The sequence below is a fragment of the Manis pentadactyla genome, chromosome 9, assembly GCF_030020395.1.
Source record: "Manis pentadactyla isolate mManPen7 chromosome 9, mManPen7.hap1, whole genome shotgun sequence".
Lineage (NCBI taxonomy): Eukaryota > Metazoa > Chordata > Mammalia > Pholidota > Manidae > Manis > Manis pentadactyla.
This window is the reverse complement of record NC_080027.1, coordinates 124,349,034-124,375,442: the sequence shown is the minus strand read 5'-3', so window position 1 is coordinate 124,375,442 and position 26,409 is coordinate 124,349,034. Positions and strand designations below refer to the sequence as shown.

The 26,409-nt window shown below is 39.7% G+C and overlaps 1 long non-coding RNA gene across 2 annotated transcripts; it reads right to left on the bottom strand.

Annotated features, from left to right (window-relative positions):
• Positions 1 to 312: 312 nt before the first annotated feature.
• Positions 313 to 26,364, bottom strand: LOC130684981 (uncharacterized). Of its 2 annotated transcripts, none has more exons than XR_008999454.1 (3): positions 26,093 to 26,364; positions 25,708 to 25,800; positions 313 to 3,041 (listed from the first exon to the last, which is right to left on the bottom strand). It is a non-coding gene; the product is annotated as an uncharacterized LOC130684981 (long non-coding RNA). The 2 variants fall into 2 exon arrangements; XR_008999455.1 differs by lacking the exon at positions 313 to 3,041 and adding an exon at positions 13,445 to 14,893.
• Positions 26,365 to 26,409: the final 45 nt, after the last annotated feature.

Genomic DNA, 26,409 nt, shown 5'->3' with positions numbered 1-26,409 from the left:
CCTGTCTGGGCTTCCCGGTGAAACTGGAATCATTTCTTTCATTTATCCATTCTTGGAGTGGAGACCAGACAGGGTGTGTTGCCAAGAGGAGGAATCAAGAGTTGAATACTAGTCAAACTCTTCCCTAAACTTCAAACTCAAGTCAAAATCTCCATATAGGTGTTACTGATCAATTAACTGGGTTTTGCCTCTTTGCTCCCCACTTACTATTGTGTCCCAGGATTATGTTAGGCAGATTGTGAGGTTTGGAATCAAGCCAGAGGGACCATGGGAAACTCTTTTAGTGTCAGGTGGAAGTCGTCACCGTAAAAGACAAAATTTCTAATCACGTCAAAGTCTTTACCATGCTTGGAGTGCTATATCCATTGGAGTCTTTTTGTCTAACAGAAAATGTGGCTTGAGGGTTTATCAAAGAGCAGGGATTTCTTTGAAATCAAGATATTTCAGGATGGGGCCCCTGAGTGGTTCCTCTGAGGTAGTAGAATCTTGTCACCCCTCCCAGGGAACCCTGCTTGACAACCATTGTTCATCCTGAATGGGGGCTTCAGCCTCACATAAACATCTTGTTTCTGGAGATCAAGTCTGAAAGCCAGCTTTCTAGTCTTTTAAACCTAGAAGTTTGGAAATTAATGTCAGTTTGTCATCTTCTCCATGTTGTACTGCCTTCCCCATGACCTACCCATATTGTGATTGAGAATTATAATGCTCCTTAATCCCCTTCTCCCTCCCTTCCACTCTTCCCTTTGGTAACCACTAGTCCCTTCTTGGAGTCTGTGAGTCTGCTGCTGTTTTGTTCCTTCAGTTTTACTGTGTTGTTATGTTATATTCCACAAATGAGTGAAATAATTTGGTACTTGTCTTTCTCTGCCTGGCTTATTTCACTGAGCATAATACCCTCCAGATCCATCCACGTTGTTGCAAACGGTGGGATCTGATGTAGTCCTACTTGTTCACTTTTGCTTTTGTTTCCCTTGCTGAGGAGACGTGTTCAGGAAGAAGTTGCTCATGTTTATATTCAAGAGATTTTTGCCTATGTTTTCTTCTATGAGTTTTATGGATTATGAATTACATCCAGGTCTTTGATCCATTTAGAGTTTACTTTTGTGTATGAGGTTAAACAATAATCCAGTTTCATTCTCTTACATGTAGCTGTCCAGTTTTGCCAACACCATTTGTTGAAGAGGCTGTCATTTCTTCATTGTATATCCATGGCTCCTTTATTGTATATTAATTAGCCATATATGTGTGAGTTTATATTTGGGTTCTCTATTCTGTCCCATTGATCTATGGGTCTGTTGTTGTGCCAGTACCGAATTGTTTTGATTACTGTGACTTCATAGCAGAGTTTGAAGGTAGGGAGGTAATCCCTCCAGATTTGTTCTTCTTTCTCAGGATTGCTTTGGTATTCGGGGTCTTTTGTGGTTCCATATGAAGTTTAGAACTATTTGTTCTAATTCATTGAAGAATGTTGTTGGTATTTTGATAGGGATTGCACTGAATCTATAGATTGCTTTAGGCAGGATGACCGTTTTGACAATATCAATTCTTCCTATCCATGAGCACAGGATGTGTTTCTATTTATTGGTGTCTTCTTTAATTTCTCTCATGACTGTCTTGTAGTTTTCAGGCTATAGGTCTTTCACCTTCTTGATTAGGTTTATTGTTAGGTATTTTATTCTTTTTGATGCAATTGTAAATGGAATTGTTTTCCTGAATTCTCTTCCTGCTAGTTCATCATTAGTATATAGGAATGCAACAGATTTCTGTGTATTAATTTTGTAGCCTGCAACTTTGCTGAATTCAGTTATTAGTCCTTGTAGTTTTGGGGTTGATTCTTTAGGGTTTTTTATGTACAATACCATGTCATCTGCAAACAGTGACAGTTTAACTTCTTCCTTACCAATATGGATAACTTTTTTTTCTTTGTGTTGTCTGATTGCTGTGGCTAGGACCTCCAGAACTATGTTGAATATAAAAGATGAGAGTAGGCATCCTTGTCTTGTTCCCACTCATACAGGAAAAGCTTTCAGCTTTTTGCTGTTAAGTAGGATGTTGGCTGTTGGTTTGTTGTATATGGCCTTTATTATGTTGAGGTATTGGCCCTCTATACCCATTTTTTTGAGAGTTTTTATCATGAATGGATGTTGAATTTTGTCAAATGCTTTTTCAGCATCTATTGAGATGATCATATTGAAAGGATCATTTTTGTCCTTCTTTTTGTTGATGTGGTGGATGATGTTGATAGATTTTCAAATATTGTAAGCCTTGCATCCCTGGAATAAATCTCACTTGATCATGATGGATGAGCTTTTTGATGTATTTTTGAGTTTGGTTTGCTAATATTTTGTTGAGTATTTTTGCATCTATGTTCATCAGGGATATTGGTCTGTAATTTTCCTTTTTTGTGGTATCTTTGTCTGGTTTTGGTATTAGAGTGATGCTGGCCTCACAGAATGAGTTTAGAAGTATTCCCTCCTCTTCTACTTTTTGGAAAACTTTAAGAAGGATGGGTATTAGGTCTTCTCTAAATGTTTGATAAAATTCAGCGGTGAAGCCATCAGGTCCAGGACTTTTGTTCTTGGTAGTTTTTGATACCAATTCAATTTCATTGCTGGTAATTGGTCTGTTCAGATTTTCTGTTTCTTCTTGAGTTAGTCTTGGAAGATTGTATTTTTCTAGACAGTTGTCCATTTCTTCTAGGTTATCCAATTTATTAGCATATAATTATCATAGTATTCTCTAATAATTTTTTGTATTTCTGTGGTGTCTGTAGTGATTTTTCTTTTCTCATTTCTGATTCTGTTTATGTGAGTACACTCTCTTTTTTTCTTGATAAGTCTGGCTAGGGGGTTATCTCTTTTGCTTATTTTCTGAAAGAACCAGCTCCTGGTTTCAATGATTCTTTCTATTGTTTTATTCTTCTCCATTTTATTTGTTTCTGCTCTGATCTTTATTAAGGGCATAAATTCTTTTAATGAAAACCCTTTCTCCTCCCTTCTTTGAATCATCTTCCAAATTTTCCTCCTTTTCCTCCATTTCTCCTGCAGGAACCAAAAAAAAAAGCAAGCAAGCAAACAAAAATCTATTATAAGCTTTATTTGAAGTTAAGATGGTTAGAGAAGATCTAGAAAAATGTTTTTGCACTGAAAAGTTGTGTATAATTTTGATGTTCAATTTACTATTTTCTTCTATGGTCACTGATTTTTTGGTCCTGTTCAAGAAACATAGAATGCTACAAGGTTGCAGAGAAATTCTCTTATGCTTCCTTTTAGAAGTTTTATAGTGTTGTTCCCCCTCCAACCACCCCCACTGGCCACCAGCTTTATTGAGGTATAACTGGCAAATAAAAATTATATATATTTAAGGTGTACAACTTGTTTTTTTATGCATGATCACATTTTGAGATAATCACAGAATCATTTTTTCTTTCTTTTTTTGTAGTGAAGGCTTTACAAATCTACTTAATTAGCAAATTTCATGTGTACAATACAGTATTGTTAAGTATAATCACGTTGCTGTACATGACATCCCCAGAGCTTATTAATCTTATTAACTGAAGCTTTGTACCCTTTGACTAAGATCTGCCCATTTCCGCCTTCACCCAGCCTCTGGCAACTACCATTCTACTCTACTTCTTTGAGTTTGGCTGTTTGAGATTTCTCATACAAATGAGATCAGGCAGTATTTGTGTTTCTGTGTCTGGTTTATTTCACTCAGCATCTTGTCCTCTGAGTTCATCCACATTGTCACAAATGGCAGGACTTCCTTCTTTTAAAGACAGAATAATATTTAATTTTATATATTATATATATAACCCAATTTTCTTCATCCATTCATCTGACAACAGACATATAGGCTATTTCCATATCTTGGCTACTGTGATTAATACTGCAGTGAACATGGGAGTGCAGATACCTTTTCAGATTCACTATAAAGGCAGAGATGCCAAGCTTTCTTTAACCCTGTTACAATCGGTGATGCTGAGCACCCTTATAGGTATCTGTTGGCCATTTGTATATCTTCTTTTGAAATGTGTCTATAATGGTCCTTTGTCCATTTTTTTTCCCCACATTATTTATTTATTTATTTATTTATTTATTTTTAAATAATTATTTTTTATTGAAGGGTAGTTGACGCACAGTATTACATTACATTAGTTTCAAGTGTACAACACAGTGGTAGAACATTTATATACATAATTCTAGGTTCCAGCTATCACCCTACCAATCTGTTACAATATCTTGACTATATTCCTTATGCTATACATTACATCCCGGTTACTTATTTATTTTACCATTGGAAGTCTGTCCTTTTTTTTTTTTTTTTTGTGAGGGCATCTCTCATATTTATTGATCAAATGGTTGTTAACGACAATAAAATTCTGTATAGGGGAGTCAATGCTCAATGCACAATCATTAATCCACCCCAAGCCTAATTTTCGTCAGTCTCCAATCTTCTGAGGCATAACAAACAAGTTCTTACATGTAGAACAAATTCTTACATAATGAATAAGTTACATAGTGAACAGTACAAGGGCAGTCATCACAGAAACTTTCGGTTTTGCTCATGCATTATGAACTCTAAACAGTCAGTTCAAATATGAATACTCATTTGGTTTTTATACTTGATTTATATGTGGATACCACATTTCTCTCTTTATTATTATTATTTTTAATAAAATGCTGAAGTGGTAGGTAGATACAAGATAAAGGTAGAAAACATAGTTTAGTGTTGTAAGAGAGCAAATGTAGATGATCAGGTGTGTGCCTGTAGACTATGGGTTAATCCGAGCTAGACCAGGGCAATAAAACATCCACGTATGCAGAAGATTTCTCTCAGAACAGGGGGGGGTGAGGTTCTAAGCCTCACCTCTGTTGATCCCCAATTTCTCACCTGATGGCCCCCCTGCGACTGTGCCTGTCTTAGGTTGTTCCTCCCTTGAGGAATCTTACACGTCTCTGGCTAACCAGTCATCTTCCGGGGCCATACAGGGAAATGTGAAGTTGGTAAGTGAGAGAGAAGCCTTATTGTTTGAAAAGGTTAGCTTTTTACTTCTTTGCATATTTATGCCCTGTGGCTTCTATGCCCAGCATTTGTCTTGAGGTATCTTTACCACTTGGAAGAATTATGATACTCGGTAAATTTGATATGAGGCACGAATTCTATTTAAGGGTTGTAATTAGGAAGGAAGAAGAAAAGCTATAGAAGTAGCAGGCGGAAGAAAACATGGGAAGATTGATTATTTCTTTGACATATCTTCTTGTAGAGTAACTTCAGCATATATAGGTTTTAAGCTACTACTTAAATTGCGCACACACATTAACATAATAGGAGTATAGTTACATAACCAAAGCATATCTGTAATTACCAGCCATCTCCAGTGAAACCAAGAAAACCAGTTAGGCACCTTAGGCATTTGTGAAAACTTATCTATGATATGGTGGATATTGTCCAACTGAACTTGAACAGTCTGAGAGAAATCAGACAAATTAAAACAACCCATTCCTGGGGACTGTTCACATCCCTTATGTTCTTTTAACAGTAAATAGTCTGTAGTTGTAAGACTTTGGAGCGCTACAATTTGCACATCTCCAAATTCTTGGTTGAGTTCCAACAGTATAGATCCAGTCACATTTGTTGTTTTACTGTATGCACAGGCCAGCTTAGATATCTCCTTCCTCATTCCCATGGCAAGTCCAGGAACTGGTGGGATGAGTGCATCTACAGCTGTAGCAGTGCGTGGATCTTTGTTGGGGTTTTTTGATGATCATCTTCTGGCATGAGTCTTCCAGAGAGTGCAGATGTTGGAAGTTCTTTTTCATATCGTATCTTAGTTCATTTTCGGGGTAGCCCAATTAGGCTTTGATCTTCTGTATAAACACAAACAGACCCTTTGCCTACACTTTTATATGCCCTTTGTACCCTTGTGTAGAACTCGTTGGAGGTTACCACACAGGAACTGCCCTTTTTTTTTTTTTTGCTTTGTTTTTGGTATCACTAATCTACACTTACATGACGAATATTATGTTTACTAGGCTCTCCCCTATACCAGGTCTCCCCTATAAACCCCTTTACAGTCACTGTCCATCAGCATAGCAAAATGTTGTAGAATCACTACTTGCCTTCTCTGTGTTGTACAGCCCTCCCTTTTCTCCTACCCCCCCATGCATGTTAATCTTAATACCCCCCTACTTCTCCCCCCCTTATCCCTCCCTATCCACCCATCCTCCCCAGTCCCTTTCCCTTTGGTACCTGTTAGTCCATTCTTGAGTTCTGTGATTCTGCTGCTGTTTTGTTCCTTCAGTTTTTCCTTTGTTCTTATATTCCACAGATGAGTGAAATCATTTGGTATTTCTCTTTCTCCACTTGGCTTGTTTCACTGAGCATAATACCCTCCAGCTCCATCCATGTTGCTGCAAATGATTGGATTTGCCCTTTTCTTATGGCTGAGTAGTATTCCATTGTGTATATGTACCACCTCTTCTTTATCCATTCATCTATTGATGGACATTTAGGTTGCTTCCAATTCTTGGCTATTGTAAATAGTGCTGCGATAAACATAGGGGTGCATCTGTCTTTCTCAAACTTGATTGCTGCGTTCTTAGGGTAAATTCCTAGGAGTGGAATTCCTGGGTCAAATGGTAAGTCTGTTTTGAGCATTTTGATGTACCTCCATACTGCTTTCCACAATGGTTGAACTAACTTACATTCCCACCAGCAGTGTAGGAGGGTTCCCCTTTCTCCACAGCCTCGCCAACATTTGTTGTTGTTTGTCTTTTGGATGGCAGCCATCCTTACTGGTGTGAGGTGATACCTCATTGTAGTTTTAATTTGCATTTCTCTGATAATTAGCGATGTGGAGCATCTTTTCATGTGTCTGTTGGCCATCTGTATTTCTTTTTTGGAGAACTGTCTGTTCAGTTCCTCTGCCCATTTTTTAATTGGGTTATTTGTTTTTTGTTTGTTGAGGCGTGTGAGCTCCTTATATATTCTGGACGTCAAGCCTTTATCGGATGTGTCATTTTCAAATATATTCTCCCATACTGTAGGGATCCTTCTTGTTCTATTGATGGTGTCTTTTGCTGTACAGAAGCTTTTCAGCTTAATATAGTCCCACTTACTCATTTTTGCTGTTGTTTTCCTTGCCCGGGGAGATATGTTCAAGAAGAGGTCACTCATGTTTATGTCTAAGAGGTTTGTGCCTATGTTTTCTTCCAAGAGTTTAATGGTTTCATGGCTTACATTCAGGTCTTTGATCCATTTTGAGTTTACTTTTGTATATGGGGTTAGACAATGGTCCAGTTTCATTCTCCTACATGTAGCTGTCCAGTTTTGCCAGCACCACCTGTTGAAGAGACTGTCATTTCGCCATTGTATGTCCATGGCTCCTTTATCAAATATTAATTGACCATATATGTCTGGGTTAATGTCTGGATTCTCTAGTCTGTTCCATTGGTCTGTGGCTCTGCTCTTGTGCCAGTACCAAATTGTCTTGATTACTATGGCTTTATAGTAGAGCTTGAAGTTGGGGAGTGAGATCCCCCCTACTTTATTCTTCTTTCTCAGGATTGCTTTGGCTATTCGGGGTCTTTGGTGTTTCCATATGAATTTTTGAATTATTTGTTCCAGTTCATTGAAGAATGTTGCTGGTAGTTTCATAGGGATTGCATCAAATCTGTATATTGCTTTGGGCAGGATGGCCATTTTGACGATATTAATTCTTCCTAGCCACGAGCATGGGATGAGTTTCCATCTGTTAGTGTCCCCTTTAATTTCTCTTAAGAGTGACTTGTAGTTTTCAGAGTATAAGTCTTTCACTTCTTTGGTTAGGTTTATTACTAGGTATTTTATTCTTTTTGATGCTATTGTGAATGGAATTGTTTTCCTGATTTCTCTTTCTGTTTGTTCATTGTTGGTGTATAGGAAAGCCACAGATTTCTGTGTGTTGATTTTGTATCCTGCAACTTTGCTGTATTCCGATATCAGTTCTAGTAGTTTTGGGGTGGAGTCTTTAGGGTTTTTTATGTACAGTATCATGTCATCTGCAAATAGTGACAGTTTAACTTCTTCTTTACCAATCTGGATTCCTTGTATTTCTTTATTTTGTCTGATTGCCATGGCTAGTACCTCCAGTACTATGTTAAATAACAGTGGAGAGAGTGGGCATCCCTGTCTAGTTCCCGATCTCAGAGGAAATGCTTTCAGCTTCTCGCTGTTCAATATAATGTTGGCTGTGGGTTTATCATAGATGGCCTTTATTATGTTGAGGTACTTGCCCTCTATTCCCATTTTGCTGAGAGTTTTTAACATGAATGGATGTTGAACTTTGTCAAATGCTTTTTCAGCATCTATGGAGATGATCATGTGGTTTTTGTCTTTCTTTTTGTTGATGTGGTGGATGATGTTGATGGACTTTCGAATGTTGTACCATCCTTGCATCCCTGGGATGAATCCCACTTGGTCATGGTGTATGATCCTTTTGATGTATTTTTGAATTCGGTTTGCTAATATTTTGTTGAGTATTTTTGCATCTACGTTCATCAGGGATATTGGTCTGTAGTTTTCTTTTTTGGTGGGGTCTTTGCCTGGTTTTGGTATTAGGGTGATGTTAGCTTCATAGAATGAGTTTGGGAGTATCCCCTCCTCCTCTATTTTTTGGAAAACATTAAGGAGAATGGGTATTATGTCTTCCCTGTATGTCTGATAAAATTCCGAGGTATATCCATCTGGCCCGGGGGTTTTGTTCTTTGGTAGTTTTTTGATTACCGCTTCAATTTCGTTGCTGGTGATAGGTCTGTTTAGATTTTCTGTTTCTTTCTGGGTCAGTCTTGGAGGGTTGTATTTTTCTAGGAAGTTGTCCATTTCTCCTAGGTTTCCCAGCTTGTTAGCATATAGGTTTTCATAGTATTCTCTAATAATTCTTTGTATTTCTGTGGGGTATGTCGTTATTTTTCCTTTCTCGTTTCTGATACTGTTGATTTGTGTTGACTCTCTTTTCTTCTTAATAAGTCTGGCTAGAGGCTTATTTATTTTGTTTATTTTCTCGAAGAACCAGCTCTTGGTTTCATTGATTTTTGCTATTGTTTTATTCTTCTCAATTTTATTTATTTCTTCTCTGATCTTTATTATGTCCCTCCTTCTGCTGATCTTAGGCCTCATCTGTTCTTCTTTTTCCAATTTCGATAATTGTGACATTAGACCATTCATTTGGGATTGCTCTTCCTTTTTTAAATATGCTTGGATTGCTATATACTTTCCTCTTAAGACTACTTTTGCTGTGTCCCACAGAAGTTGGGGCTTAGTGTTGTTGTTGTCATTTGTTTCCATATATTGCTGGATCTCCATTTTGATTTGGTCAGTGATCCATTGATTATTTAGGAGCGTGTTGTTAAGCCTCCATGTGTTTGTGAGCCTCTTTGCTTTCTTTGTACAGTTTATTTCTAGTTTTATGCCTTTGTGGTCTGAAAAGTTGGTTGGTAGGATTTCAATCTTTTGGAATTTTCTGAGGCTCTTTTTGTGGCCTAGTATGTGGTCTATTCTGGAGAATGTTCCATGTGCACTTGAGAAGAATGTATATCCTGTTGCTTTTGGATGTAGAGTTCTATAGATGTCTATTAGGTCCATCTGCTCTACTGTGTTGTTCAGTGCTTCCGTGTCCTTACTTATTTTCTGCCCGGTGGATCTATCCTTTGGGGTGAGTGGTGTGTTGAAGTCTCCTAGAATGAATGCATTGCAGTCTATATCCCCCTTTAGTTCTGTTAGTATTTGTTTCACATATGCTGGTCCTCCTGTGTTGGGTGCATATATATTTAGAATGGTTATATCCTCTTGTTGGACTGAGCCCTTTATCATTATGTAGTGTCCTTCTTTATCTCTTGTTACTTTCTTTGTTTTGAAGTCTATTTTGTCTGATATTAGTACTGCAACCCCTGCTTTCTTCTCGCTGTTGTTTGCTTGAAATATGTTTTTCCATCCCTTGACTTTTAGTCTGTACATGTCTTTGGGTTTGAGGTGAGTTTCTTGTAAGCAGCATATAGATGGGTCTTGCTTTTTTATCCATTCTGTTACTCTGTGTCTTTTGATTGGTGCATTCAACCCATTAACATTTAGGGTGACTATTGAAAGATATGTACTTATTGCCATTGCAGGCTTTAAATTCGTGGTTACCAAAGGTTCAAGGTTAGCCTCTTTAGTATCTTACTGCCTAACTTAGCTTGCTTATTGAGCTGTTATATACCCTGTCTGGAGATTCTTTTCTTCTCTCCCTTCTTGTTCCTCCTCCTCGATTCTTCATATGTTGGGTGTTTTGTGCTGTGCTCTTTCTAGGAGTGCTCCCATCTAGAGCAGTCCCTGTAAGATGTTCTGTAGAGGTGGTTTGTGGAAAGCAAATTCCCTCAGCTTTTGTTTGTCTGGGAATTGTTTAATCCCACCGTCATATTTGAATGATAGTCGTGCTGGATACAGTATCCTTGGTTCAAGGCCTTTCTGTTTCATTGTATTAAATATATCATGCCATTCTCTTCTGGCCTGTAGGGTTTCTGTTGAGAAATCTGACGTTAGCCTGATGGGTTTCCCTTTATAGGTGACCTTTTTCTCTCTAGCTGCCTTTAACACTCTTTCCTTGTCCTTGATCTTTGCCATTTTAATTATTATGTGTCTTGGTGTTGCCCTTCTTGGATCCTTTCTGTTGGGGGTTCTGTGTATTTCTGTGGTCTGTTCGATTACTTCCTCCCCCAGTGTGGGGAAGTTTTCAGCAATTATTTCTTCTAAGATACTTTCCATCTCTTTTCCTCTCTCTTCTTCTTCTGGGACCCCTATAATACGGATATTGTTCCTTTTGGATCGGTCACACAGTTCTCTTAATATTGTTTCATTCCTGGAGATCCTTTTGTCTCTCTCTCTGTCAGCTTCTATGCGTTCCTGTTCTCTGGTTTCAATTCCATCAATGGCCTCTTGCATCCTATCCATTCTGCTTATAAACCCTTCCAGAGTTTGTTTCATTTCTGTGATCTCCTTTCTGGCATCTGTGATCTCCTTCCGGACTTCATCCCATTTCTCTTGCGTATTTCTCTGCATCTCTGTCAGCATGTTTATGATTCTTATTTTGAATTCTTTTTCAGGGAGACTGGTTAGGTCTGTCTCCTTCTCTGGTGTTGTCTCTGTGATCTTTGTCTGCCTGTAGCTTTGCCTTTTCATGGTGATAGGAATAGTCTGCAGAACTGGGACGAGTGACGGCTGGAAGGACTTCCTTTCTTGTTGGTTTGTGGCCCTCCTCTCCTGGGAGAACAGCGACCTCTAGTGGCTTGTGCTGCGCAGACAGGGTTTCTGCTTCCTGCCCGGTTGCTATGGAGTTAATCTCCGCTGTTGCTGTGGGCGTGGCCTGGCTCGGGCAGCTGCTCCAAAATGGTGGAGTCGCGTTGGAGCAGGAGCTGCTGGGAGGCTATTTATCTCCGTAAGGGGCCTCCCTGCTCCCTGCAGCCCAGGGGTTAGGGTGCCCAGAGATCCCCGGATTCCCTACCTCTGGATTAAGTGACCCGCCTTGCCCCTTTAAGACTTCCAAAAAGCACCTGCCAAAACAAAACAACCCCCACCAAAAAAAAAAAAGAAAAAAAAAATTTTAAATTAAAAAAAAAAAAAAGTTTTTAATTAAAAAAAAAAAAAAAAAAAAGGTGGTCGTTCATTTTTCTTTATTCTCCGGTGCCAGCCTCAGGCCTCTGCTCACCGGTCTTTCTGCCCTGTTTCCCTAGTATTGGGGTCCCTATCCCTTTAAGACTTCCAAAAAGCGCTCGCCAAAACAAAACAGCAAAAAAGCAAAAAAAAATGGTCGCGCGCTTTTCTTATGTCCTCTGTCGCCCAGCCTCCAGTTCCCGCTCACTGTTCTTGCTGCCCTGTTTCCCTAGCATCCAGGGCCCCCTGGGCACGCACTGTGTCTGCGCTCTGGTCCGGATGTCGGGGGCTGGGTGCTCGGCAGTCCTGGGCTCCGTCTCCCTCCTGCTCTGCCTGCTCTTCTCCCGCCGGGAGCTGGGGGGAGGGGCGCTCGGCTCCCGCGGGGCCGGGGCTTGTATCTTACCCCCTTCGCGAGGCGCTGGGTTCTCTCAGGTGCGGATGTGGTCTGGATATTGTCCTGTGTCCTCTGGTCTTTATTCTAGGAAGGGTTGTCTTTGTTATATTTTCATAGATATATGTTGTTTTGGGAGGAGATTTCCGCTGCTCTACTCACGCCGCCATCTTCCGCCCCTCCCCCCCTTTGTCCATTTTTTAACTGGGTTCCTTATATATTTTGGATATTAACCACTTTTAGATATATGGCTTGCAAATATTTTCTCCCATTCCATAGAATATTTTTTCATTTTGGTGATTGTTTCCTTTGTTGTGTAGAATACAGGTTTGGTTTTATTTTTTTAATTTTAATTCTTTTTTTTCTCTTTTTTTAAATTAAGGTATTATTGATATACACTCTTATGAAGGTTTCACATGAAAAACAATGTGTTTACTACATTCACCCTTATTATCCAGTCCCCCCCATACCCCATCGCAGTCACTCTCCATCAGTGTAGTAAGATGCCACAGAGTCCCTATTTGTCTTCTCTGTGCTACACTGCCTTCCCCATGATCCCCCTCACACCATGTGTGCCAATCATAATAGCCCTCAAACCCCTTCTCCCTCCTCCCCACCCACCCTCCCCACCCCTCCCCTTTCAAATACAGGGTTAGTTTTTAACTTCAGGTCTATAATTCATCTGAAATTAATATTTGTTCATGGAATGAGGTAGGGATCAAGGTTCATTTTTTTTGCACTGGTATCTAGTTGTTTCAGCACTGTTGGTAGAAAAGACCTTCCTTTACCCTCTGAATTACCATAGCACCTTGTCAAAATCAATAAACTGCATAAGCCCGAGGCTAATTTTACTCTAAATAGTTCCACTGATCTATTTGACTATTATTGTAAATAGAATCACATTGTCCCCTGCCCACACCCTGAGGTCATAGTGATTCTTCTTGAATTTCTGTATTATAAAATTTTAGGTAGAATGTGCATTAGATTTCCACTTATATTATTTTTTTCATGTGATCCCTACTTCATTCCATTCATTTGGGCAACAGAACTTAACAGGTGTGTCAATCTCTCAGAGTTTAGGGAAGGGGCAAGACTATCTTTACAAATTTGCCATCTTCAGTTTCCTTGGGCAACTTCTAATTCTCACTTATCCCAGGTACTCTATCCTTTCTCTTAAAAATCTCCCTCCTCTTGAAAGTGGAACCCTTCTACACTTCTGGTGGGAATGTAAACTAGGTCAACCATTGTAGAAAGCAGTATGGAGATTCCTCAAAAAACTAAAAATAGAAATACCATTTGACACAGGAATTCCACTCCTTGGAGTTTACCCTAAGAATGCAGGATCCCAGTTTCAAAAAGACATAGAAATACCATTTGACACAGGAATTCCACTCCTTGGAGTTTACCCTAAGAATGCAGGATCCCAGTTTCAAAAAGACATATGCACCCCTATGTTTATCGCAGCACTCTTTACAATAGCCAAGAAATGGAAGCAACCTAAGTGTCCATCAGTAGATGAATGGATAAAGAAGAGGTGGTACATATACACAATGGAATATTATTCAGCCATAAGAAAGAAACAAATCCTCCCATTTGCAACAACATGGATGGAGCTAGAGGGTATTATGCTCAGTGAAAAATGCCAGGTGGAAAAAGACAAGTACCAAATGATTTCACTCATCTGTGGAGCATAAGAACAAAGCAAAACTGAAGGAAAAAACAGCAGCAGACTCATAGAACTCAAGAATGAACTAATAGTTGCCAAAAGGAAAGGGACTAGGGAGGGTGGATGGGAAGGGAGGGAGAAGGGGAATAAGGAGCATTACGACTAGCACACATAATATGGGGGGCACGGGGAAGGCAGTATAGCACAGAGAAGACAAGTAGTGACTCTATAGCATCTTACTACGCTGATGGACAGTGACTGTAATGGGCTATGTAGTGGGGACTTCATCATGGGGGGAAGCTAGTAACCACAATGTTGCTCATGTGATTGTATATTAATGACACACAAAAAAAATCTCTCTCCTCTTTATTCTGTCATTTTCTTTGTCATCTTTAATAATTAATGTCCTAAGTCTGTCTTTTCAACCCTCATTTCCTTCCTACCATTCTTGGACTGCTCTGTATAAAACATACACTTCATTACGATCTAAGGAAAAATGATGAAAATAGAATACTACTACTTTTTTAAGTCCAGGATGGCAGTGTCCACTTTTAAGAACATCTCTCCAGAAGAACTAGATCTGAAATAAGAACCAGCTTTTATCTGGTAATGATGTTGCTTTGATAAAGCTATTTGCTCAAAATACAAGGGTTCTCTTGCCTTTCTCTCTTCCTCTTAACTGATTCAATTTCTCCACCCTCTTTCTCTTATCTTCTTGACCCATGTTATCCCCTTTTTATGCTTCTTTTTCTTCTCCTTATGACCAAAGATCACTCTGAAAGAACTGCATTGAAAGTAATGGGCTTAAGGAGCCACTGGAGGGTGTGTAGCCAAAAGAGAAGGAGGCTATGGCCTGAGGCCTGGGGCAGAGGCCGACTTGGCAGGGCGTGGCCTGTTGTGCAGGCTCATGGGTGGGAGGTCTCCAGGTCTCCTCTTCAACATGCCCTTGATGCCAGTTGCGGCTCTATAGGGCCCAGTGAGGGCTAGGGTCATGGACAGGGAAGAAGGCTAATGGATAGCACTGTCTTTCTCAGAGGAAGAGAAATGCACTGTCCATCTGCTCCGCCTCTGGTGCAGGATTGATAGTGTGGTTGGATATTTTGAGAATATTATGGATGAAGAGATCCAGACGTTGTAGAGAAATTTCCTGGACAGGTACTACTAGGAATCTGAAGGCACAAAAGAGAAAAAAAATCATGTATGCTGCCTATTTTTAATGAATATATTTCCTTCATAGAAGTGCATATGAAGGAACAACTCTTGGAGGCCTTGTAGATTTAACTTGGCAGCTTTCACTACATTACAGCCACATAAAGATGAAATTGTTGATGATGTATCTTGATAGCCTGCTCCCATTTATGGATTTTCTATGTTTCAAAGAAATGTTTCTGGATTACAGAGCAAAAAAGGGAAGCCAGTTAAGAAGTGGTTTAGTGCTACTTCATCATACAAATCATCATCTAGAACACTTTGCAACAGTACCTCTCACCTCCAGCCAATGGAATTGTTTTCAACATCTACAGCCCAGTATTTTGGGAGAGGCTTAGACTAATGATGATGGGAGAATAGGTCTTGGAAAAACTGAATTTGCTTCTGGCTGTTTATTAATGTTAAGTGTTGATGAATCAAAATGAAAATAGAAGACTGACTATTATTAAGATGACAATTCTCCCTAATTTGATATGCAGATTTAAAACAATCCCTATAAAAATTTGAAAACAACTGATTCTCCCTCTAGTCTACTCATAACATTTCACTTATGAGACCGGATATATGGATTTTTCCACACCAAGCAATTTAACTCAATTCTGACATTATCTAACAAGAGTTAGCATCAGATCCCATAGGTTAAAGGGTCAGCCCCAAAAGACTGTCCCCCCACTTCAGATACCAATCTCAAGTCTGGGCCTCTGGTACTTCTGACCAATGGGCTATAAATTGGGGTTCCCACAAGCCCTTCCTTGCATTTGATAATTCTTTAGAATGGCTTATAGAACTCAGGGAAACTTATGTTTACAGGTTACATTGGTATTTACCCAAAGGAGTTGAAAACTTGTTTCCAACCTGCACACAGATGTTTAAAACAGTTCCAATATCGATGTTTAATGTTTATGGCATAATTTCCAAAACTTGGAAGCAACCAAGATGTCCTTCAGTAGGTGAATGGATAAATGGTGGAACATCTGGATGGTGGAATATTATTCAACACTAAAAAGAAGCTATCAAGTCATAAAGAGACATGGAGGTAATTTAAATGTATGTTTCTAAGAGAAAGAAACCAATATGAAAAGGCTACATACTGTATGATTCCAATTATATGACTTTCTGGAAAAGGCAAAACTATGGAGACCAGTAAAAAGATCCTGGTTGCCAGGAGTTGGGAGTGGGGTAGGAATGAAAGGATAGTGCCCGGAGGGTTTTTAGGGCAGTGAAAACACTCAGTATGTTATATTGGTGGGTACATGTCATTATATATTAATTGAAACCCATAAAATGTACAATACTTGAAGTGAACTAGAATGTAAACTATAAACTTTGGATGATAATGATATATCAACGCAGATTCATCAGTTATAACAAATGCACCACCCTGGTGGGGGGTGTCGATAATGAGGGAGTCTGCGTGTGTAGGGGTAGGGGTATATGAGAAATCTTTTTATCTCTCAATTTTGTTCAGAACCTAAAACTGCTCTTAAAAAACTGTCTTAAGAAGACAAGAGCAATGTGATAGAGTGACAAGGGAGTTGCTTTTGCTGGGTTTTAGAAGGAGGTTTTAGCTATGTGATATTCGAGTTACAACTTGAGTGATGAGAAGGAGGCAACCCGAGAAGATCTAGGGAAAGAGATTTCCAAGCAGAAATATCTGCAAGTTCAGTGGTCCTGAGGAAGGGTAAGTCCCGCCTGCTTACGCAATGGGAACAAGTTAGCTGGCTGGAGGTTGGGAGTTACTGGTTCCTGAAAAGTTTTAAATCATTCATTCAGCTATCTAGGGCAGGATTCATTTTGGGGGGTAAGCATTTGATAACTCTGAAAGTTTCTTCTCTGTTACGATTTTGGGGAGTAAATTTTAAAATGTGTCCAGGAAAATCTATGACTGGCTTCATTCAGATATAAAGCAGCATTTGTATATTGTTTACACAATATTCCTTAATGGCCTTGGGTGAGAGCTCTCCTAAGTTGTAATGTATTCTGTTTCATTTCTCGGTTCATTAATTTCTTTCTGAAACAGTCTTCTTTCATCTATTTTTTACTTTTTCCTTACAGAACTGGCTCCTGGATTCATTAATCTACCAGTGTTAAAATTTTTTATTTATTGTTTTCTTTTTGTTATTTCTTGGGTTTTTACATTTTTATTTATCTTATTCCTAATTTCTTTGGTTGACTGCAATAACAAACACATCTAAACACCTTTATTGTTTCACTATATACACATAATTTTTTTCTTGTTTATTCCAGGCTGTACGTATGCCTATTGAAACAATATATACAGAAAGCCCTTGGACTACTTGAATGATAGGGAGAAGATTAAGGGTAAAAGAAAGGAAGGAAACATCTTTTAATTTAAAAAAATCCTATAAGAGTGCTTGGTATAGATGAGCATGTATAATGTGCAGGGGCGGGGGCATGGGGAGGGCTGTGCAACACAGAGAAGACAAGTAGTGATTCTACAACATCTTACTACGCTGATGGACAGTGACTGTAATGGGGTTTGTAGGGGGCCTTGGTGAAGGGGGGACCCTAGTAAACATAATGTTCTTCATTTAATTTTAGATTAATGATAGCAACAACAACAAAAAGAAGAGTGCTTGGTATAGAGTTGTGGGTGGGGGGGATGGGCACAGGAAAAAATATTGTACTGAATGGATTAAAAGTGGTGGTCATAGGACATGGATGATGAATAAGATCTTGTAATCCAGCTGTCCATTCTCAGGTTCTCCATATTCATTTCCCATCCCACAACCCAACCTGCATTACTGAACTATGAAGAATTTATGCAGTTGCTCTGTTTTGGAACATTAAATGGAGAACAGTACCTCCCTTAGGAAACTGTGGTGGGTGGAGAGAAATTAAGGACCAAGTTCCCCTCTAGGTGAAGGTGACTCTCAGTGAGGCAAAGAGGTGAGCTGTGAAGTTTAGCTGCCCCTCTCCCCATGGAAATTTTCTCTCCTGTGCCAGTCCCAGATGAGACAGAATCTGGGGCTTCCGCAGGTGTTCTGCCCCAAGTCCAGAAGAATTAAAGCAGAGATGGAACTAAATACAGTCCAATAGGGCTTGAAAGTCAAAGTTGGCTGCCCCTTTCGGGGAGCACCCTTCTGATGATCATTCCTCTGAATGGGGCTGGGTGCGGGTTGCCTGAAGGAAGGAAGCAAGCTCTGATGCCCAGCATGTACCCCCCGGGTGAATACTGTACGTGTGCCTGCGCAGCTTCCAGCTCAGCCTCTTTCTAACGTGCTTCCCTGTTCTGCAGAAGCTGGTAAGCTACAACCTGTATTTCTCAGATTCCTTAGCAATTAGTGTTCCAATATGATTTAGATTTAGGTTCTTATATTCCTACAGACACATCTGAGATCTCAATGAAGTCAAAGAAATGCTACATTTGTAAAATGGGAATGATAATACCTACTTCACTGGGTTTGGTGATTATGGAAAAATACATACAGTGTATATAATCACTGTATATAAATGTAGTATAAACTATTTGTAGTTTATACTATATAGCATATTATAAATATATAGACAGAATACAGTATATATACTACATATAACTAACCTATATATATATCTACTATATATAGTATATACTATATAGCATAATGGAGTGCCTGGCTTATAGTAAGCAGTATATGTATGTTAGCTATTATTAGCTATTACTATGTCAATATTTAAAAAGATCTCCAAGGCCCAGTATTTCCACTTCTAGGAATTTACCTGAAGAAAACAAAATCCTTGATTAAAAAAATATAAGCACCCCTATAGTTATTGCCCCATTATTTACAACAGCCAAGTTATGGAAGCAGCCTAAGCATTCATTAATAGATGACTGTATAAAGAAGATATGGTACATAAACACAATGGGATATTATATAGCTAAAAAGAAACCCTGCCATTTGCAACAACATGGATGGAACTAGAGGGTATTAGGCTAAGTGAAATAAGCCAGATGGAGAAAGACAAATACTATGATTTCACTTTTTTGTAGCATATGAAATCAAAACAAAATGAATGAAAGAGCAGTAGACTTATAGACACTAAGAAGTAACTGGTGGTTATCATGGAGGAGGGGCTGAAGTGGGTGGGGAAGGCGAGGGGGATAAAGGGACACACACACAAAAGGATCTCCGGGTAATTCTAAGACATAGCCAAAGTTGGGAACCACTGATTTTGGGCCTTATAATCATGGCAAGAAATTTGGTCTTAATTTTAATGCAATTGGAAAACACTGAAGGGTTTTAGGCAAGGGAATCACATAATTTTATATTTTTAAAAGATTGTTCCAGCTTCAGTGTAGAGAGAGAATTTGGGGATGGGGAAGAGAAGAAGGAAGAAAAGAGGAATTACAGATGTTCAGATGAGAGATAATGGTAATTATAGTGGAAACAAAATATTTGGGTTTGTGTTATGCTTTGGAAAAGGATTGGATGTGGGCAGAGAGGTTAAGTGGCATGAGTCCAGTGAAATAAATAGGAATGACAGCATCTGTCTGCCAGACACACTCCCAGCACCACTGGGTCTGCTGGTTCATAAAGCCCAAGAGCAGGGAAGTCTGCTCCCCAAGCTTAACATGCTGCAAAACTATTGCTCCAGGTCCAACTCAGAGCACCCTAATTGCCACTCTATTCCTGTACCTTGTCTCTAGTGACACTTCAGGACCCCATTATTCTCACTTAGGTCAAAGAACCCAATTCTACTGGGCCTTTACAACTGTCATCTCCAGTTTGCCAAAGACAGTTAACAGCTCTTTAATGATGCTAGTGTCCTTTAGACTCCTTCGTCTATGGGAGGCCAGAGCAGTTCAAGTATTTTGATCTTATTAGCTATATAGATCACCATCAAATCCAGGCTTCCATGAACACTTTCATTAGTAGTAGAGTATTAAAGTAGATTTTATTAACAGGTTGGTTCTCCAGTGCTGGAGCACATTCAATCTTGAATCCCTGTCAGTGTACCTGTGTCAGTCAGTTCAGCCTGACGGAGCCTATGTCCCTTCTCTCTTACTCCCATACGCTCTCTTGACAGGAACTATAGAAGTTTATAGACCATACCCTTCTGGAGCAGCTCTGGTACCATATGGCCTTGTAGGCATAGAGACAATGAGAGGTGCAGAGGACGCTGGTTTCCTAATATGAGGGTGGGCTGCTTCTTCCAGAAAGTGAAGTTTAGAGGAACGTGGAGTTTCAAACCTCATCCATGTCTGACAAAATGTTATCATGCTGTCTCTGGGTCCACTCCTTCGCCACCAGTGCTTTTACTTTTGTTAAGAGAGGGCTGACCACTTCACTGGCACTGCAGTGTGGCAATCCTTACAGACAGGTCCTCAGTCATAAGCAAGGTGGCATCAGAAGATGAGGGTTCCTTCAAATTCCTATGGAGGTCTTCTATGTCTCCAAAGGGTTTTTAAATGTACACTCATAGCCAGATGACTTTACAGTCTTTATAATTGCTATTGTTTCCATAGCGACTCAAGTAAGGAAAAGGTAGCATAAACAGAGTGCAGGAGTCAAAACTGGAGTGTCTCCTTGACTCGTGATTCTTCCAGTGTTTGTGCTTGTGCCTTGCCTCCGGTAACAGACATCACCTCCCTGCTCCCTATTCCGGCCACAGACATGGGTGTGCACATGACTCAGGCCAGACCACTTATTCTCCTGGCCATAGTCATTGTTTTTAGGGATGGGTGCGTGCCCTAAGCCTGGCTAATCAGAGTTCTTTCCCAGGACTTCTCAAGGACCTGGAGCACCTTTCCTCCTGGCTATGAGGCTGCAAGGAGGCACTCCCAGAGCTTCCTGGAACCCATTTCACTTGCGTGGGGTGAAAACCTGTCTTCAGCCGGAGAGAGTACTGACAGTGTGTTAAAAATAAGAGGCTAGAAATATAGACAGAGATGAACTTGGAGATGGAATGGAGCCAGACAGTGGAGCCCGGATAGCACCGGAGAGTTTCTGTTCCCAGTTATCCCTGGACTAGTTGTACCCAAAGGCTGTCTACCTTTTGAATATATGAACCAAGAAAGTTTCCTTTTTAAACTGGGTAAGTTGTAAATCAAGCAGCCTTCTGAATTATGTGAATGGCATGTTCTATAAAAAAGTGCCCAAGAGGAAAGTCAACATAGGAGGAACTGTGAAAAGCAGAAAATTATTAAGCTTGTAAAAAAGCAGATTGCATTAGACTGAGTTAGGCTAAACCATACGAACATGCTGTATTAAGTGACTTTTGACCTACAAAGATGGCAATTTAATAAACTTAGTAGAAAAACACGTTTTGGGATTTGGGGAAGGAACTCACTCTGGAAGAGGACTGGCTCACCAGGTTGTTGGGGAGATGCTGAGTGGCCCAATAAGTGACATCCCTCTTCTCTGCCTAAGTCTGTAACCAATTAAATGATAGGAGCCAGGGAGATGGAGCCTGGAGTGGAGAGCCTCCTAGGAAGGCTGACAGCAGCTCTTTCTCTCCCAGAATGCACATGCTGCTCTCCCCATGCTGTGGTGGATACTGTTTCCTTTCCCTGAGTCTAGGCTGGCTTTGTCACATGTCTTGACCAGTAGAATGTGGCACAAATGATGCTCTGCCAGTTTCAGGCCTAGACAACTGCTGAACTTTAAAGAAGCTGGAGCTATACTGCTGAATGTGGAGGGAAAGAAGCAGAGAGAAAGAGGGAGTGACAGAGGAACTTGCCACACCGAGGACTGCTGAGGCACCTGGGCGATGCCTTCGGAGACCTTCCAGCTTACCCTAGCTACCAGCTGAATTCAGCTGAGTAACACTAGCTGACACTCTGGGGAGCAGAAGAACCACCCAGCTGAGCCCTCTCTGAATTCCTGACTCATAGAAGAAATAATTGTTGTTTTGTTTGAAGTTCTTGTTTGGTTTGCTTTGCTGCAATAGATAATTGATACAGAGACCAAATGTCAACTTAATCCTGATGTATCTGACAATGGGGAATGTGGCTTGGGCGTGCAGCAAACATGGGCCTCCTAATGTTTGGCACAGAATTAGACAGACTTCTCTAGCCCCTTTCTAGGGGCTCCCTCTATAAAACATGGAGCTCCACAGTGGAGGGCATGCCTCCTGGAAATAGCCTGGCTCCCAAGACACGGGCTCCCACATTCAGTTCCTCCTCCCATGCTCACCAGGTAGGTGATTCACCCACTTCTAGGTCAGGAGTAAGAGTAGAGGAAAGAGGCTGGGAATATTGGAGGAAATTACTCCTCATAAAAACAGAAATACAGAAGAGATAAAAGATGGAAGGGAAGCAGTGGGAACTAATACTTACCTAACAACTTTGTAGCAAATGGAAGCCTTGCCTTACTCTCCTTTAACAAAACTGAGACCATTAGGCTCTTGTACTCCCAGCACCCTCCAGCTCCATGCATTTATTTCTACATCTTTGCTTTTTCAAAGGATGAGACATCCTTTCCTGATTAACATTGATCTTCTTAGCTCTGCTCTTCCTCTCATCCTCGTACATCTTGTCTAGGACCTTGTTTCATCAGTTATACTTTCTCCTGGGTCTTGCACCTTTACCTCTCATCGCCTTCTACTTTAGAAGCCTATAATTATATTCAATTCATTCTAATTCTAAATAAAAAATACAGTAAAATGATTCTTTTCCCTGACTCCATATTTCCTCTAGCTACATTCCTACCTCTTGCCATTCTTATCCAAACTTGCCAGGGAATAGATTTCATCACCCCTTGTACCATCCACCTCTACCTCCTGCCATGTCAGTCCTCGTCCCCCCATACCACGTCACGGAAATAACCCTTTCTCAGAACGCCAGGGAACTCCTGTTTGTCAAATCCAGCAGACACTTCTCATACTAACTTAAAAAATCTTCTTACTGAAGTATAGTTGACATACAATATTATATTAGTTTCAGGTGTACAACATAGTGGTTTGACACTTAGCTACACTATGAAATGCTTGCTATCTGCAGTTTCCATCTGTCCCCATATAAAGTTATTACAATATTACTGTTTTCCCTATGCTCTATTTTACATCTTGATGAAAAACACTATCTTAATGGCCTTCAGCAATAGATATCTTTTGAGATTTTTGCCTGGCTCACAATTACTTCCTGAATGGCTCTGGACTCTGGCAACAATGATCCTCATTCCATGCTCACAGTTGATTGTATCACTGTCAGACATATGACCAAACCTGGACCAATGAGAATCTCCCCAAATTAGGCATCAGGACCAAAACATTCTAGTTCACACTGTATTGGGCTCCTAAATGAAGATGTAAACTTGGGCAATGATGACACAGTGATGAGAGCCAGAGCCTCCTAACATGGCTCTAGTTCTTTTTATACCCCAACCTGCATTCCTATCCTTGCATCCCTATGTCTCAAAGTTACATGTTTTATTTCCTTGGAGTATCGCCCAAAACTCTATGAGTATGTACAGTGCTTTCCCTCTTTTCATAGGTGAGGAAATAGATGCACAGAAGTTAAATAATCTGCCCCAAATTGCATAGTCAGTAAAGCAGGAGAGTAGAGTTGTGGATCCGGGAGACGGCAGAGCCAGTTCTTTTAACTACTGTGCTGTATTACTAATTATAAAAATGTCCTGTTTTGCTTGGCACTAGTTTGAGTTGGTTAATGCTATTTTCAGAGAGTTTTAACTTGAATGCATCTCTAATCCTCCATGCTGTTGGCTGCCCCACTTCCCTGGAATGCTCAGACTCCCTGAGATTTAGTGCGATGGCACTCTTCTGGTTCTCCAGCTTTCTCTATTTCCTTTTTGGTCCCCCTCCCTCCAACCACCCCTTGCATGATGGACTGTCTACTTTAGCCTCTGCCTTTCTCACTGCACATGCTCTCTAGGCCTCATCTCCCACCATTCCATGGCTAGCACTTCTGTTCCGATAACACTGTATTTACTCACACATACACACCCACACACACGCACATGTTGTGTCTAATGAAGATAAGATCATAAATGAATAAAACAGGAAAAAATGCAATAGAGAAAATTAATATAACCAAAAGTTGGTACTTTTTAAAAAGTAGTAAAATTGACAAACCTCTAGGAAAGATAGATAAAGAAAAATGCATAAACAAATCTTCACAGATACTAAGATATGAACAAGATAATAAGCCACAAATTTGGCAATATTTTAGATGAAATGGACAAAATCCTTGAAAAACAACTTATAAAAATTAACACAAGAAGAACTAGAATGGGATGTCTTGCTTCTGATTTGCCATTTTCTCTCTTCGTGTAGTAGAAGCAAAAACAAATTAGTCACCTAAGGTGTCTTTAAATAATAACCACCACCACTACAATAATAGCTGGCACTTACGGAGTGATGACTACATGTTGTCTTAAATAATTTTCATGGATAAATTTAATTATTTCAATAACCCTATGATGCATGTATCTTTATCTTTAATACATAGATGAGGAAACTGAGGTCCAGGGAGATTAAGCAACTTTTCTAAGGTCATGCAGACCATAAGTGGAGAGATACCTTTTGAAACCAGGTAAATCTGGCTTCAGAATCCACACTTTTTATTACTTTTCTATATTGCTTTTTATACTATGTGACTCCAATAGGAAATTCTACTGTTTATGTATTTCTTCAAATCAGAAGGAATAACTTTTCAGTGCCTCCAAACCAACAGTTTCTAGGCTTTAGGATTTCACAGGGTATTAAGATTTAAGAGAGAATTCTGGCAAACAACATAGATTTGCCACCTTCAAGTTTTGACAAGGAAGGACCTTAAAAACAAACACCATCACTATAATTCACTAAGTAATACAAAATAAAGGATGACTTACTACCAAAAAAAAAAAAAATAGGATGGATGTAATGTAGAAAGATAACATCCTAATGCTATATGTATCCATGTATCATTCTTAAATTTTCTCCTTTGAGGACCCTGTTCCTAATAGCTCTGCTCTCCTTCCACCCTGTCCTAATAGCTATGCTCATAGCTAGATGCTCCTTAAGTATAACAGTAACTTTTAGAAACTTTTACAACTTGCCTTTCTAGAAAGAACCTGTATCTTCGGGTCTGGAGGCTCACAGTGCCATTAATTAAAAGTTTTGCTTTGTAATGAAAGGTGGAATCAAAGTTCTATTGGTGTTTTGATCCACTAACCTGGTCAAAGGAGGTTAAGTATCTGAGGGGACTTGCTTAAGACCTCATTCTGAAATTTTGAAAGATGAAACAAACAATTTTAGGATTGGCAGGTATTTCATTCCAGTGCATTAAAATAGTAATTATATTGTTGAAAATGAGAGAATTATTTCAGTTAAATCTTTTACATTTGTGATAGTGACAACATATTAATAGGATTTATATCTTTTGCAATTTGATTTCCTACCTTTGATTTCCTACAGAGTGTCAATGCCTGGATGTTTTCAACAGGAAGCCACTTGAACAGAAATCTTCATGCATGTGGGCCTTATGAATTATTTATTGATAACATTGTGAAATGAGAAGGCCCAGTGCTTACTGGCTCCACTTTGAACTTGACGGCAAACATGAATTATAAGTACATGGAAAATATTTGAAACAACTTTCTTTCAGCTAACAGCCTATTAGACCATTGTTTCATGTTATGACTTTAGATAAATTTCAGTAGTTCATGATTATAATAAATTATATTCAGCTTCAATTATAATTTCTAATTGACACAACCTATTGCATAACCTCTGGTAATAGTCTGTTACCACAATGTTATTAAAAGGTCAGTTTTCTCCCAAAGAACACCTATGTACTAGGCAATTAGATTTCAAATAGGCATCTTCTACATACCTTAGGGTAGCATTTTCTGGTAGATCCAGCAGGTTGGATTCCTGGTCCCTAAGTACTATGCTTCTCAAGCTAGGAGTTAGCACCTTTTGGGAGCTGCAAGTAAGTACAAAGAACACAACTCAGGACACCAAATAACTCCTGATTCATACTGGTGATACTATCTCAGGGTCCTGCATCCTCACGGTTCTGTAAACTTTACTCAGCGACTTCTTTCTTTCTCAGTATAAAGGAAAGACAATTTCTTTCCTCATTGATCCTTCTAGTATTTTGTTTGGAGAATGACGGTAGATCGAAAAACTTTTAAGAACCTCTCTTCATTTTGAGAATTCAGAAATGTTTTTCCTTATATATCAGAAATCAGAGTGAAGACTCTTGAGAGACCTACTTTGGAAGAGCAGGAAGTCTTATGTGGGTTGAGATGGAGCACCAAGGTGACAATGTAGATCCATTTGGGGGCTGAAGTGAACCTGGCATGTGAAAACAGCGGTAGCAGAAAAATCGGGGAGGGCAGGAATGTAAACTCAGTTTTAATCAACGCGGGTGTGGGTTCCGGGTCCGAGACACTAATCAACTTACAAGTAAAGCAAGACCCCGCACTTGCCAGAACAAAGATAAACTACCCTCACAGATGTCAGACGCGGGTTGAACCCGAGGCTCTGGATGATGACGTGTGCCCCAGACCAGGCGGTGATTGGTTTGCGA